Source organism: Tachypleus tridentatus, chromosome 12 (assembly GCF_004210375.1).
Source record: "Tachypleus tridentatus isolate NWPU-2018 chromosome 12, ASM421037v1, whole genome shotgun sequence".
NCBI classification, from domain to species: Eukaryota; Metazoa; Arthropoda; class Merostomata; order Xiphosura; family Limulidae; genus Tachypleus; species Tachypleus tridentatus.
Window position 1 is genome coordinate 67,432,982 of NC_134836.1, and position 16,065 is coordinate 67,449,046.

A 16,065-nucleotide genomic window follows, 5' to 3' on the forward strand; every position below is an offset into this window, starting at 1 on the left:
ATGAAGAATTGTATGTAATAGAAAATTGTTAAAACGTTATTTTATGTCTGTATCTCTCATCCAATAACGTACGTTGACCTATTGAAAATATGGTTTAGGGATAGTGTTCTTCATAAGCTGAATGCTCCCGCTAGTACAGCGGTATGTCTACGGATTTACAACACTAAAATCAGGGGTTCGATTCCCCTCGCTGGGCTCAGCAGATAACCCAATGTAGCTTTGCTATAAGAAAACACAATCATAAGCTGAAAAATATTTATTTATTTTTCTTATCTTGTTTTTTTTTTTACGATCGCCCCTAACTGTGCGCTTATGATGCTAAAAATCGGGTTTTGATATTTGCGATGAGCAGAACACAGATAGCTTAAGCGTAGCTTTGTGCTTAACAAAAACAAACCAAGTTTTTTATTATACTGTATCTTTTTTTTTGCTTTGCAACGAATGAAAGTCATATTGTTCAAGCAAATTTCTTACATTCATAATAAACATACGAGTATATCAGATCATCCCATAAGTAATGTCTGAAAATTTAATACAGAAAGTGCATCATCATTTCTGTCTTTGTAGAAGGCTTTAATGACTAAAATATGAAATATTACGTGTATAAAAATGTTCAGATAAATAATAGAAACTAACCCAACTCTACTTTCTCCGATCAATAATCAAATAAACTGTTATGAAGATTGATATGTCTGAGGTGCACATTAGGTATATAAAGCTTTATGAGTTTAAAAAGGCAATAGTGCAGCAGAAACTACACGAGATATTCAAGGTGTTTATGGTGCGAAGCCTTTCAATGAAAGAAAATGTCGAAGGTTCTTTCAGAAGTTCAGATCAAGAGACTACAGTTTAAGTGATTTACCACGTTCAGGTGGCCCTCTTGAGTTTAATGATGACTTGCTGCTGGCTGCACTTGATGAAGATTGTGCTGTAACAGTGAAAGAACGAGCAAAGAAGCTTAATTCAACCCATTCAACAGTTTACCGTCATATTCAACATCTTTGAAAAGTGTCAAAACTTGGAAAATGGTCCCTCATGATTTGACAGAAGCCAACCTTAGAACAAAACTGGACATTTGCACTTCTCTGCATTCTCGTGAACGTAACTCACCTTTTTTGGACAGGTTAGTGACTGGAGATTAAAAATGGATATTTTATAAAAATTTTATGCGCCGCAGACGATGGCTTTGTGCAGGTAAACTGGCTAAAGCATAGTCCAAAATGGACTTCCACCCTAGAAAAGTCTTGTTAAGCATTTGGTGGGATATTGTTGGTGTTATCTACTTTGAGTTGCTGTAACTCAATGTAACAATTACATGAGACTTCTATTGTCAACAATTAGAGCGTTTGAATGTTGCACTGGAAGAAAAAAGGACTGCTTTGATTAATCATAAAGGCGTTGTGTTATACCAGGATAATACGAGGCCCGATACAGCAAGGATCACATCTGCAAAGATTGAAGAGCTAAACTGGGAAAAACTTCCACATCCACCTTATCCTCCAGACCTTGCCCCATCTGATTATCATCTATTCCGAAGTTTGCAGAACTATCTTGATAGAAAAGAGCTTGAAACACATGAAGATTAAAAACTACCTCTTTACATTCTTTTCCTCCAAACCTCAAGAAGTTTATAGAAGCGACATTCAAAAGCTTGTGAATCATTGGCAGGGAGTAATTAATAATAATGAAACATACATTATTGATTAAGTAACATTAAAAGCGTTTTGAAATACTCTCTCTCTTTCTCTGAAACAAAATCGGACATTACTTAAGGGATGACCTGATACATATATAGAGAGACTAGAGACGGCTGATATGATATATGTTTACCTCTTTTGGTCATCGTTTTTAATTGTTTTCTTTTATTTTAAACAAACATTTTAATACCCATATCAACCATCTCTACTGCATATAGTGGATTCCTTGTTTATTTTGAATTTCGTGCAAAGCTACACTAGGGCTATCTGCGCTACCCGTCCCTAATTTAGCAGTGTAAGACAAGAGGGAAGGCAGCTAGTCATCAATACCTACTGCCAGTTTTGGGGCTACTCTTTTACCAACGAATAATGGGATTCACCGTAACATTATAACGCCCACACGGCTGAAAGGGCGAGCATGTTTGGTGTGATGAGGATTTGAACTCGCGACCCTTAGATTGCGAGTCGAGCGCCCTAACCACTTGGCCATGCCAGGCCCGGATTCCTCATCATCATGGATGATTTAAAATAAATGTTTGGTTATTGTTTTTGGAAAAGTTTTTAGTTAATCTTTTCTTTTTCGGATCATCATAATCATTTCTTTAGCTTCTTCTCCGTGCTGATTTCAAAATCACGAAGCTTTCAGAGTTATTTACGAGATTGTTTGTTTGTAGATTAGAAAGGAGTACAAAGGTCGTGACTGAACATTATGGCATTTATTTCGACTATTATGAGGATAATTTTTACTCTAGACAAACATGTATACTACTAAAATGCCACGTGTACACGTGCTACGATACTAGAAGTGTAAAAGGTCGATAGAATCAAGTTCTAATACGTCATGGTGCTAGTTTTTCTGGCTTTGCGTCAATCGGTTTGGGAAAACAACAATAAAAAATGAAATTTGTCTTATGTTTTATTGCACTAGCCTGCTAAGAGTCATTCCAATAAGTATATGTCACTGGAATCCAAGAAAGAAATGTTGGTAAGGTCTGCATAAACAATATGTTTGCCAAGGAATGAAACAAAGAATTGCGGCTAAACAATGAAATGACGACAGCCAAGAATACTAAAAATGACAATTATCTTTAAGACCTACTGTGACAATTAAACAGATAACGCTCTAGCTCTCCAAGAACATTATGGAATGACACCAAATTTAGCTCTAACTGTTCGAGTCAGCTCTGCCCAAATAATTAAACTTGGGGAAATATTAATGAAACAACGTCTCTACGCTAGTATTGAACTTTGTTTACATTCATATATAATATTTTTACGATTGATAGTCTGTGCTTTGTAGAATCATTTGTAAATAATACAATTTCACAGCTCTAAGAAAAATGAAAAGATCCACTATACCAACAGTATAGCGAACGTTATTTATGTTATCTGTAAAACAAAATCCTAGTTACATGGCTGACAGAATGTTTTTAAGCGTTTTCATTTGGTTATTTCTAAATACAAATCTACACAACAGGCTGTCTGTGTCCTGCCCATCACAAATATCGAATCTAGATCTTTAGTTTCGTAAGCCTCCAGACTTTCTGCTGAATTACTGAATGAGTGGATGAGGGTGTTGGGTCTTTTCGTTAAGCATATGGCCAAAATGTTTCGAATTTTTCCATTTCAAAATTTTCCAACCGTTTTATTATCATCGTTCAGCCAACAATTATTACATATTATAATTTATTTCGAACAAGTCTCCGATTTAGTATGTTACGTGTATTAAAGCATTACTATATTAAATAACAAAAAACATTTATTTTCATTTAGAAATTAATAACATGTTAATATAATTCAAATTTATGCTATTTTCTGACAATATTGATGCACACAATTTTCTTTCTTTCAGTACAAAGATATTTCCGTATACAAACAATATAATAATACAATTATTAACAGGAAGTAAGTTCTTTGTTGATGCACCTGTAAAACTTCTTTTGATGGCTGACTAAGCTTGAAGCACCCAGCGAGAATTTCTAATGTCTTCGTCGAAATATTAACTTCCAAAGATAATTTGTTCTTCATAATTATAGCTTCCGAGGCCTGTAGCACACCGACTGTAGCCGACAAATAACATTCTCCTTCTGTCTCTCACTTAGTTGTTTTTATACGAACCACGCGAGTTTCAACAATGTTCCAGCGCGTTTTTGTTGATTCTTGCTTTCAAGTATCTTCTAAAAATTTCGAAAAGAGGCAGGACTTGCGCAATACACAGTCAAAAATATACGTCACACGCAAAAATGAAAATGATATTGAAACAAGCGAAGGCATTAAAATAAATATTTAACGATAAATCTTTTACACAATACGTAAATAAAGGCAAACTTATTTGAACAACAAGATAGTGTAGGTATGCGTATATGTAAGTGCGTTTCCGACTGTTACATTGTACAAAAAATACAAACTTATATCTGCATCAAGAATAGACTTTGATTTTCTCACATTTATTTTTATGTATCTGTTCAGTTCTGAAATAATATTAAAGTAATCGATTTTTTTTTTCAAATGAAATAATAACAAAAACAATAATTTGTTTTAAGAAGTAAAGTGAAACAAAGACGTTTACGATGCACCACTTTCTGGCGGAAAACTATTTGTATACCAATAAATATGTAAAAACGGCTGGTTTGGGTTGAGAAAAAAAATTATGTAGAGGTGCAAACAACGTTTCGACCTTCTTCAGGTTCAACGATATATATTTTTCTCTACAAGTGGGTTTTCTCGTCATCACTGATTATTATTTATATTCCAGTAAAAAGTGTCGAAAGTTTGAGTTTTGCTATATCACTCAAACGATACAAGTTTCTGTAAGATATGTTCCTTCTAAAAGTTCTTTTAAAACTAAAAACCACCTTCTGGCAATGTTGATACCGAGGGTACTTACGCGACCTCCAAAAGTTTTAGTCACTATCTATGTTTTGTACATTTTAACAAAATCCTTTAAACTCGTTTTGTTTTTGGAATTTCGCACAAAGCTACTCGAGGGCTGTCTGTGCTAGCCGTCCCTAATTTAGCAGTGTAAGACTAGAGGGAAGGCAGCTAGTCATCACCACCCACCGCCAACTCTTGGGCTACTCTTTTACCAACAAATAGTGGGATTGACCGTCACGTTATAACGCCCCCACGGCTGGGAGGGCGAGCATGTTTAGCGCGACGCGGGCACGAACCCGCGACCCTCGGATTACGAGTCGCACGTCTTACGCGCTAGGCCATGCCAGGCCTCCTTTAAACTCAACAAAACATTAAATATCTAAATAAAATCTTAAAATATTACATACCAAACCTATTTGAAACATAAAGGAAAACAAAACATGCTTATTGTATATGCCTTTTCTTTAAAACATAAATGTGTAACATTTTACTAGTATAAAAAGACATAAACAATTCTCTCAATATTGGCTTTTAAAATGTATTTCAGTACCACAGCATTACACGAAAAACTGTTATTTAATATTTTACAGAAGAAAATGAATTTTATTATATCTTAACAACAGAAATTAACATTCAGCCACAAGAGTCGCTATTAGTTGAACTTATATCTACTTTCCCAAACAATATTATCATATTAATAGAAAGTATTGATAATCGACAAAATAGATAAAGTTGTGGTATTTCAGGCCAAGGTCGAATTCGTATTTAAAAAGTTGTTTATAAAACGTTCTTGTATTTGATTTGTTTTGAATTTCGCGCAAAGTTACTCGAGGGCTATCTGCGTTAGCCGTCCCTAATTTAGTAGTGTAAGACTAGAGGGAAGGCAGCTAGTTATCACCACCCACCGCCAACTCATGGGCTACTTTTTTACCAACGAATAGTGGGATTGACCGTCACATTATAACGTCACCTACGGTTGAAAGTACGAGCATGTTTGGTGTGACGGGGATTCAAACCCGTGACCCTTAGATTACAAGCCGAATGCTTTAACCACCTGGCCATGAAGGGCCAAACTTCTTTGTAAACAGTATTTTCAGTATTTGCTTCTCTAGGGGCACATATTTTTAACTGCTCGAATGGCCTTACCATGGTCAGAACTATGTAAAGCTAACCATGAAAGAGAAAAGGATCAGTTAAGTTACAACACAGGCGGGAAGACACCGATACAAATCAGGTTTCAATACCTGTGGTGGGCAAAGCACAGATAGCTTATTGTGTAGCTTTGTGCTTAACTTCAATCAAACGAAATTTATTCGTTAATGTACGCATATAACTTTTAATGAGAGCTGTTAAAAATTCATTTAACTTTTAATGAGAGCTGTTAAAAAATTCATATAACTTTTAATGAGAGCTGTTAAAAATTCATATAACTTATAATGAGAGCTGTTAAAAATTCATATAACCGTCGTCGTGGCAGTGGCTTTTTAACAGACAAAGTTTCTCGAAAAACAACAACAACAAAACAGCCAAGCATGAAATCAAGACATATCCGATGATCATGGGTGAAGTTGTGTTTTGTTTTAAAATGCTATAAGAAGAAAAAATAACATGATTTTCAACTTAACAGAAAGTATAAATAGAAATTAAACACACATTGAGTTGAAAGATTCACAAAGATTCACATAAAAAACTCAAACATGATGAGAACATCATTTAAAAATATATCCAAGCTGTCAGGAATAAGCAAAATGATTTTTAAAATGATTCTCATGAGCCAGTGAACCGTAAATAAATCAATACACTAGGACTTCTCATTAAAGTAGAAACAAGAAATCAATGTTCATAGGCTCCTAAAACGTCACTTGTCTCAAATAAGATGTACAGCAGAAAACGTAGGAAAATTAATTGAATTAATACTATAAACAATGTTAAAAATTGAAAGGCCAAACCTAGAAACATTACAAAGGATCTATAAGAATTATTTTAAAATTCTAAAAAAAATGTTGTATTTAGACAAAACATGATGTCTCGTAAAAAACAAAACTGTTTGAGTATAATACGAATTGAAAGGTATAATACAAACTTAATGATTTATTTATATGCAGTAAAATCTGTCTAAGGTGGAATCGCACGGGACCGAGTAATATTTCCGGCTTAAGCAGATTTTTCGGCTTAGACACAGTGAACATGTATTTCCTTAATTATATATAATATTTGAGCAGAACGTTATACTTTCTTGACTCAAGGGAAGTAAGACGTTTGTGAATAAAGTTATTATACTGTTTATGCTATATTTATTGGAATGAAAACAAAAATAGACATTCAAAATAAACATAAGTACACAAAATATTAAATTTGAAGAAAGTGTTCAATTTCAACTGTTTCGTTTTTTTTAATGGACTTTTTCATGTGGTTAAAACAGAACACCAATTCTATGGCCTTTTCTTGAAGTTCGTTTTCCCTCTTCATTTTTGCATAATATTTGATAGCGTTAATATAACGTAACACTTGTGATAAAGTAGAAATTTTTATTTCCTCACTACCTTTTCCATTTTGTTCATCTTCTAAATCTCTCACACTGTGACCATCTTGCGATTCTATTACAGATTTTAAATCAATTTCATCAGTTTCTGTGAAAACGTTTTTGTCAACGTTTACAAAACTTTCCGCGTTTACAGAATCATCTGCATCAGTGTTCTCAATCAGAGATTGGATTTCGCTAGAATCGTCATAACAAACAACTTCACCACAATCTCCGCCATTATCAAGAATAAATCCACAGTTTCAAAAGCACATTATTACGCATTCATCTTTCACGCATTTGATTGAATGACTTAAAAATGCAACTGTATCTAAAATGTCAGTTTTCATGGTCATTTCAGATACTCTTTTAAAGTCGTCTATGTTTGCAATAATATGATGAAGCATCAGTTTTCTGTATTTCAATTTTATACAATATATAATTTCTTTATCTAGTGACTGTATTATTGATGTTGTACATTGAGGTAGAAAGACTAAACGAACATTTGAAAGTTAAACATTTGGATGACAAGTTGCATTATCTAGAAAAAGTAGAAAATTCCTATTATCTTGTTCCATTCTTTTGTTTAATTTAACTGCAAAAATAATGACGACAGAAAAATGAACAGAATATATTTAACCAATACTTATTGTAACAAAATGTATGAGAATTTATTAATATTTAAACAAATTATTAATTAAATAAGAAATTAATATTTAATCAAAAACAATTTTTCGTTTTACACAGGTTCTAATTCTACTTGTTGATAAATGAGGTAGGTGAAAGATAGTTTTCCTTCCGCATTACGTAGGTTCTGCCATATAGAGGGCCTTTTATGAGAGAAATCTTAAAATAATGTTTCAAAATTTTGATATTTCATGCTTGGACAGGTTTTACAGTATTTATATTTTTCTTACTAAACAGCTTTATCTCTGATATTTCCAACCAACAGACGATTATATGACGTTTGTGGATTAGAGATGTCACAGAATGATACTTGTGTGACTATAGACAAAAAGTCACCCGCTGGTACAACGGTACGTCTACGGATTTACAACAGGGTTCGATTCCACTCAGTGAACTCAGTTGATAGCCCGATGTGACTTTGCTATAAGGAAATGCACAAACAAAGATCACCAATGTTTTTATGTAAAGATAATATATACCTTTCGATGATTAGATTTATCAACACAAAAAGTACATGCTGTGTGTAAAAATCAAGGATGCCGTTTAAAAACAAATTGTGCTTGGGAGGTATAAAGACCATTTATACTGTTTGATATTTAGATATTTTCAAAAATTATGTATATGGTGTGAGTAAAGAAAAGGTACGCTGTTTGATGTTTAAATGTGTTATTGGATTCATACTTGATGGGTGTAAAGACCATGGTTAGTGTTTTATGTTGAGGATTGTCAACAAAATCATACTTGTGGTGTGAAAGACCACATACGCTGTTTGATTTTAAAATGTGTAGAAAAATCACACTTATGTTGTGTAAAGACCATACATTCTCAATTATGTATAGATATGCCAAGAGAATTATACTTGTGATATATAAAGACCACTTATTCTTTTTTATGTTTATATACGTCAGCAAAGTAATACTTGTGGTGTGAAAATAACACATATGATATTTTAGGTTCAGTTATGTCAACACAAATGTACTTGTGGTGTGTAAGAACCATATATATTATTTGAAGTTTACATGAGTAAAGAAAATATACACTTTAACTTAATGTTAAAACGGAGGCAAAACGGGAAATTCGTGACCCCTATTACAAATCTGCATGTACACAGGATAAAAATTTCGCGAAGTTGGGGTTTGCATATCGCGTAATAAAAAAGCTTTTCAGTATCATGCAAGCAAGAGTTCCATTATAGTATGATATACCATAAGAGACATACTTTTGCTATGTGATGGCGATTTATCCTGTTTGAAGTTTAGACATGCTGTGGTTAGTCCATGTATGCTGTTTGATATTTAGATATCTCAAGTAAGTCATTTTTTAGCGTGAAGATAATGTACTTTACTCATGTTTTTACATATAAAGAAAAGTATACTTTTAGATGTGTCAATTAAGCCATTACTTGTGGTGTATAAGGACTAACTATGATGTTTTATGTTTAGATATGTTAACAGAATCAAACATGTGGTGTGTCAAAACCATGTCTGTAAAACTATGATGTTTTATGTTTAGATATGTTAACAGAATCAAACTTGTGGTGTGTCAAAACCATGTCTGTTTTCGATGTTTAGATAAGTCAACGAAATTTACTTGAGGTGTGTAAACTTCATCTATTCTGATAAATATTCAAACGGTTTCAGAGAGTCATACATAAGGTATGTAAATATCCCTGCTTTCTGATGTTAAGATATGTCCATTAAATCGTATGTGTAAAGGTTATCTTTATATTTATTGTTTAGACATTTTAACAGAATAATATTTTTGGTGTATAAAAATCATATGTTCATTTTAATGTTTTGATATATCAAAATAATCATACTTGTAGTGTGTGATGATTATTTATGCAATTCAAAATTTCGATACGTATAAAGAATCACACTTGTGGCATATAAAGACCATGTATGCTGTTTGATTTATACCTGAACTGATTCCTACTTGTGGAATTAAAATACCATGTTTAATGTTGGGAACTGTCGACAGAATCATACTTTTGCTGTGTGAACACCATGTATGCATTTTAATGATAAGCCAACAAAAATCATGCTTATGGTGTGTACAAACCTTTATGTTTAGAGTTGTTTATTGTATAATACTTGTTGTGTATAAATACCATCTCTACATGTCAACAAAAACATATTTGTCGTGTATAGAAAAACATGCATTTTGCTTGATGTTTAGATACGTCAAGAGAATGGTAGCTGTGATGGGTAAACTATGTATGCTGTTTATTAGTTAGATATGTAATAATATGATGCTTGTGGTGTGTACATATCATGCACACTTTTTGGTATTTATATCTATTTGGAATTCTTATATTTGGCATGTAAAGAACATATATCCAACTTGACGTTTCGACATATCATTTTAAATTATATTTATGTATACTGTATTGTTTAATGTTTGGGTATTTGAATAGATTCCTACTTGAGGAATGCAAAAACTATAGATGGCTGTTGATTTTAAGGATTGTCAACAGTCATACTTTTAAAAGCCATGTATATTTTTATTGATAAGATATGCCAAGGACAAAATATCTGTGGTGCGTAGTAACTGCGAATAAAATCATAATTGTTTTTTTTTGTTTGTTGGGATTTTCGTGCAAAGCTACACGAGGGCTATCTGCGCTAGCCATCCCTAATTTAGCAGTGTAAGACTGGAAGGCAGCTAGTCATCATCAGCCATCGCCAACTCTTGGGCTACACTTTTACCAACGAATAGTGGGATTGACCGTCACATTATAACGTTCATACGGCTGCAACGGCGAGCATGTTTGGTGTGACGGAGATTCGAACCCGCGACTCTAAGATTACAAGTCGAACGCCTTAACCCACCTGGCCATGCCGGGCCAACCAATTGTGTTGTATGAAGAACGTGTACTGTTTCTAATTATATTATATTTGAATAAAAACATGTTTGAGGTGCATGAAGACCTTCATACTGATCAACTTTTATTTATCTCAACAAAATCATATGGTATGTAAAGATCTGCGTGCTGCTGAAGTTTACATATATCAACAAACCATATAAATGGTGTGTAAAGCAATGTATATCGTACGACGTTTAGACTTCTAAGTAAAATAAAACACATAGTGTATGAAGATAATGCATTATATTTATTTAGATATATATTTACAACAGTCACACTTGTAGTGTCGGTAGGTCACGTATGCATTTTAGTGTTCATACATGTGGGTAAAACTCTACTTGTGACGTGTAACGACTGTCTGTGTTAACTGCTATTTAGATATGTTAACAGAATTATTCTCGTGGTGTCTAAAAACCATATATATACAGCTTGATGGTTGGATATGTAACAAAAGCACAGACCACGTATACTGTTCAATATTTATGTATGTCTGCAAATCATATATATGGGTGGTGTGTGAAGAGCATATATGCAGGTTGATTTTCGGTATTTTAATATAATTATTTTTGTGACTTGTATAGATCATCTATGCTTTCTGATGGTAAGATACATATGCCAAAAATAATATCGATGTTCAAATGAGTCAACAGAATCATGATAGTGGTGTGTAAAGACCAAAGATTCTGTTGGTGTTTACATATGTTATGAGAATCACACTTGTATCATATAATAATTTATTTCATTAAGTGTTTAATTATGTTAACAGTGTCATCCCTTTGATGGGTAAAACCATACCTGTTGGCTGTTGTTTAGATATGTCGACATGATCCTCCTTGTGGTGCGAGAGAACTACCTATGCTGTTCGTTATTTAAATATCTTAAAATAATCAAGTTTTTTTTATTTGTGATGTTTGATATTTGTGCAATTCAAGATAATCATTCTTTTGAAGTTTAAGTACAGTTTTGTAAATAAATGTACAAACAAAATCATGCTTTTTATCTGGAAAGGCTATGTATGCTGTTTCATATTTAGGCTTGTCAAAGAAATTATAGTTCTGATTTGAAAATACAGTGGGTGCATTTTCATATTTCAGTTTGTAAATAGAATAATTTGTGGGTAGGTAAAGAAAGCGTATGGCATTTCATCTTTAGGTTATCAATAGGATCATATCTGGAGTATGTACAGATCATACACCTTGTTTTCTGTGTAGAATCATACTTATGGCGTGTGTAAACCGTTCACACTGACGTTTAGATGTGTTAACAGAACAACATTTATTGCACGTAAAGATATTGCACACTGTTTGGTGTTTAGATATGCCAAAAGAGACATGCTTATGATGTGTAAAAACCGTACACCCATTTTCATATTTAGATGTGTTAGAAGAATCACATTTATTGTACGTATAGACCAAACTGTTTGATGTTTAGAAGTGTCAACAGTATCATATCTACTCATGATATGTAAAATTAACCTATATTGTTTTATGTTTATATATGTGTTAAAAACATCATATCTCTGTTGTGTATGAAACAAATACCGAGATTCATTTGCTGATATGTCAATATAATCATAACTATGGAGTATAATAAACTTGTATGCTATTTTATTTATAGATGTATCAGAGAAGCACAAATGTGCTACTTAAAGAACATGTATGCTGTTTGATATTTAGATATATCAACAGAATCCTATTTGCTATGTGTATAGACCAAGTATACAGTATGGTGGTAAGATATGTTGACAGATTCACATTTACTGTGTGAATATCAGGTATGCTGTTTAATGTCTAGATATATCAACAGAATCATGTTCGTAGTTTCTAAAGACTATTTACACTGTTTAATGTTTAAATATGTCAAGAGAGTCATGCTAAGAATATGTAAAGATCGTATATCCTGCTTGATGCTTAGATGTGTCAACATAATCATAGTTATGGTGTTTAAAGACTATATATATTGTGATGTTTAGATATGTTAGCTGAATCATGCTTGAGGTAGATTACACACATACTGTTTGATGTGAACAGATCATGCTTTTGTGTAAAACTTTTGTGTTTGATGATTAATCATGTGAACGGTAGCTTTTGTAGTGTATAAATACAAAATAGAGTATATTTTTTGTGGTATGAAATAACTCTATATATATTGTTTGTTTAGACATATCATAAATCATATTTGTAGTGCATGAATGTTCTTATATACTAGTTGATATTTAGTTATGTTAAAAGTGTGGTAATGTTGGTGTGGAAAACAGTATATTGCTGCTTGATGTTTAGATATGTCTGAAGTATCATGTGTGTAATGTGTAAAGACGGTGTAGTCTGTTTGTTCTTTGGAACTCCACAAGAATTGTTCTTGTGGTATGTAAAGAACATGTATGCTGTTTATTGTTTAGGTATTTAAACACAATCTTACTAGTAGTGTGTAACGACCAGTGTTTTTTGTGTAACATTATGTGAGCAACTCTCCATGTACCCTCTGACAACTGTGCTACATTGAGAGAGCAGGTCTCTATATAGCTCCTGTCAAGTAGTTATAGTATTGTGGTCGAAATAAACAAATAGATACACGAATTAATATGTCTATAAAATGCAGATTGAGATATATCCCTTTATCTCTGTTAATGAAAATTTGCATTGTAGAAAAATAGAAACAAATATTTGATGTGCTGTGTAAACTGTTCTGTTTCAATGTGATTACTCTGTGAATAAAGAACAGTTATGCGAAGGCTTTAGTAATTCCCACAACATGAATTTATTTTCCTTGTCTTTTAATAACGATAGCGTGTAACTATTGTAACCTTTTCATTTATTCACTTCTATCATGTACCTGTCTTAAGTTTCCTGATTAGTACTGTACTTAAGGTATATTAACATGTTTATATCACAAGATACTTAATTTTTACACTAATTTCTTTTATAATATTCCCATTAAAACAAATTACTTCTTACGTGCTTATCATACTTAATATGTCAGTTTAACCAGTAACTATGGCAACAATTTTTATAAATATTAATATTATTTTAATAATAAAACATATATACTTTTCTCTAAGACAACTTCATTTTCATGTCTGGTAATGACTCAAGCTTTCATATTAATGTATTTATTTTTCTTTAGGGGGAGTTCATATATTAAGTATAATCATTAGTTTTCTAATAAAAGTTTACCCATTCAAACAAATACTGCTAAAACTTATATTTTTACTGCGTGAGAAACTGAATTTGAACAATAAACCATAAAAAAGGTAACAGTCGCTGATTCTTTTATAAACTTATATCTAAGAAAGATTCTTTGAATAAGATGTTTAGGGGAGTAATTATTTATTCTATGCATAGAAAATAAAACATATAAAGTAGTTTGTTTTGAATTTCGCGCAAAGCTACACGAGGGCTATCTGCGCTAGCCGTCCCTAATTTAGCAGTGTAAGACTAGAGGGAAGGCAGCTAGTCATCACCACCCACCGCCAACTCTTGGGCTACTCTTTTACCAACGAATAGTGGGATTGACCGTAACATTATAACGCTCCCAAGGTTGAAAGGGCAAGCATGTTCGGTGTGATGAGGATTCAAACCCGCGACCCTCAGATTATAAGTTGAGCGCCTTAACCACCTGGCCATTCCGGGCATATTCTAGTCTAACCAAATTTTCATATATAAATATATTAGTGACTAGTTTCTTTCCACCTTATGCTTGCATCAGTTACCAGCTGAAGACTTATTTCTTTCATTGTTTAAAGAAAGTTCTTAACGCTCGATAATGCATAAGATAATTACATAATGTGAAATTAACAATTCTGATGATAATTATAAACAATATTAGAGCTCGCCAGAGAGAATGCAGTTTAAATATATAAATATATATATATCTATAAGCAGTCTAAAATGTAATACTTTTTAAATATAAAAATACGTTAATTCTATTTAATTCATCAACTGATTCATTAATCTTGACATTTTAATATGAATTGCTCTTTTCCACTAGAAACAAAGTTTATCTATATGGGTTAGCTGGAACTCCGCCTACAAAATTAAAAACTTAAGCTTAAATAATAATAAAACCAATAACCTTTTATACATAAATTCGTAATGTTTATAGAAAAGACAAACTTTAATTTGTTTTAAAGAACACGTGAATCTATTATTAAAGGTTCTTTCTTCACTCCTTTTGAAAATATATGTTACGAGTTAAATCTTTAGCATCAGTTTCTAAGTATTTTTAAATCAATTTCTGTGGTTAAAGACATGCTCGAGACAACTGTATTACAATGGGAAGTTTGATTTTAAGTCAAAACCACTTTTGAGAAATATAATGTGAACCAAAGAGCTGATTTTCATTTAATTTCTTTGCACATCTTACACATTCAGAAACAGTTTCTTTTAATGGTCGACGTGCTTCCTAGAAATAATTTTGTGCAAAGAAAAATGCATATTAGTCTGAATACATTTTTAAACGGATATCGTAATATAGTTGAAGTATAGACGCGAGGCAGGGCTAATGGAAGTTAACACAGGAAAATTTAAATACTGGGACTGTGAGATTCATATTAATCTTTTAACTAATTAGCTTTTTATACTTTATAATTTGTTTCTAATATTGTGGTTTCTAGTACATAGTTTTAAAGCCACTAAAACAAATTATTTATTATTTCATGGCGGAGTATTTGGTTTTGTGATGTCATATGTCGTAAGGTATCCATAATAGTATGTAATACGGGGTAAAAGTGTTTGGAGAAAGTCAAAAATTAGATTTCAGACTTCTTTCCAAGAACATTAGAATGTAAATCACAGACAAAACACCAACATTTTAATAATATTCGTCTTTAGTACAACAGAAACTCGATGGACGTGTTTGAGTTCAGGAAACAGATGATATTTTGTGTGTTCCTCTCGTGCTTTAATAACTGCAAACAGTCTTTCAGGCATTGTTACAATATATTCAATCAAAGTTTCTTTGGGGATTTACTCCAAATGTATCTAATAGACTCCCATAAATCTTCTTGGGAAGTAAATTTTGATTTGTCAAATTTTTGATCCACCACATCCCAGATCTGGGTTGAGTTCGGGGTTTTGTGGGGGCCATGACATCATTTGAATGACTCCAGCCCAAATAATTTCAGCATACGTTGGATGAATGTTTCGGGTCATCATCTTCTTGGTAGTAGAATTCTTTACCAATAATACACAAACCATTAGATATACTACGACGGATCAGTATATGACGGTACTTGTGGTGATCCATTGTTCCATCTATTTTACCTCATCAGAAAAACACCACCAAATCATTTCACTGTCTTCTCCATGCTTCATGGAAGGTGCTATGAATTGAAAAATCTTTCATCTTTCTACCGCCGGATGTATGACCTACACTTTGAATGAAACTTAATCTTATCCGTCAACAAATTTTATTACAATCAT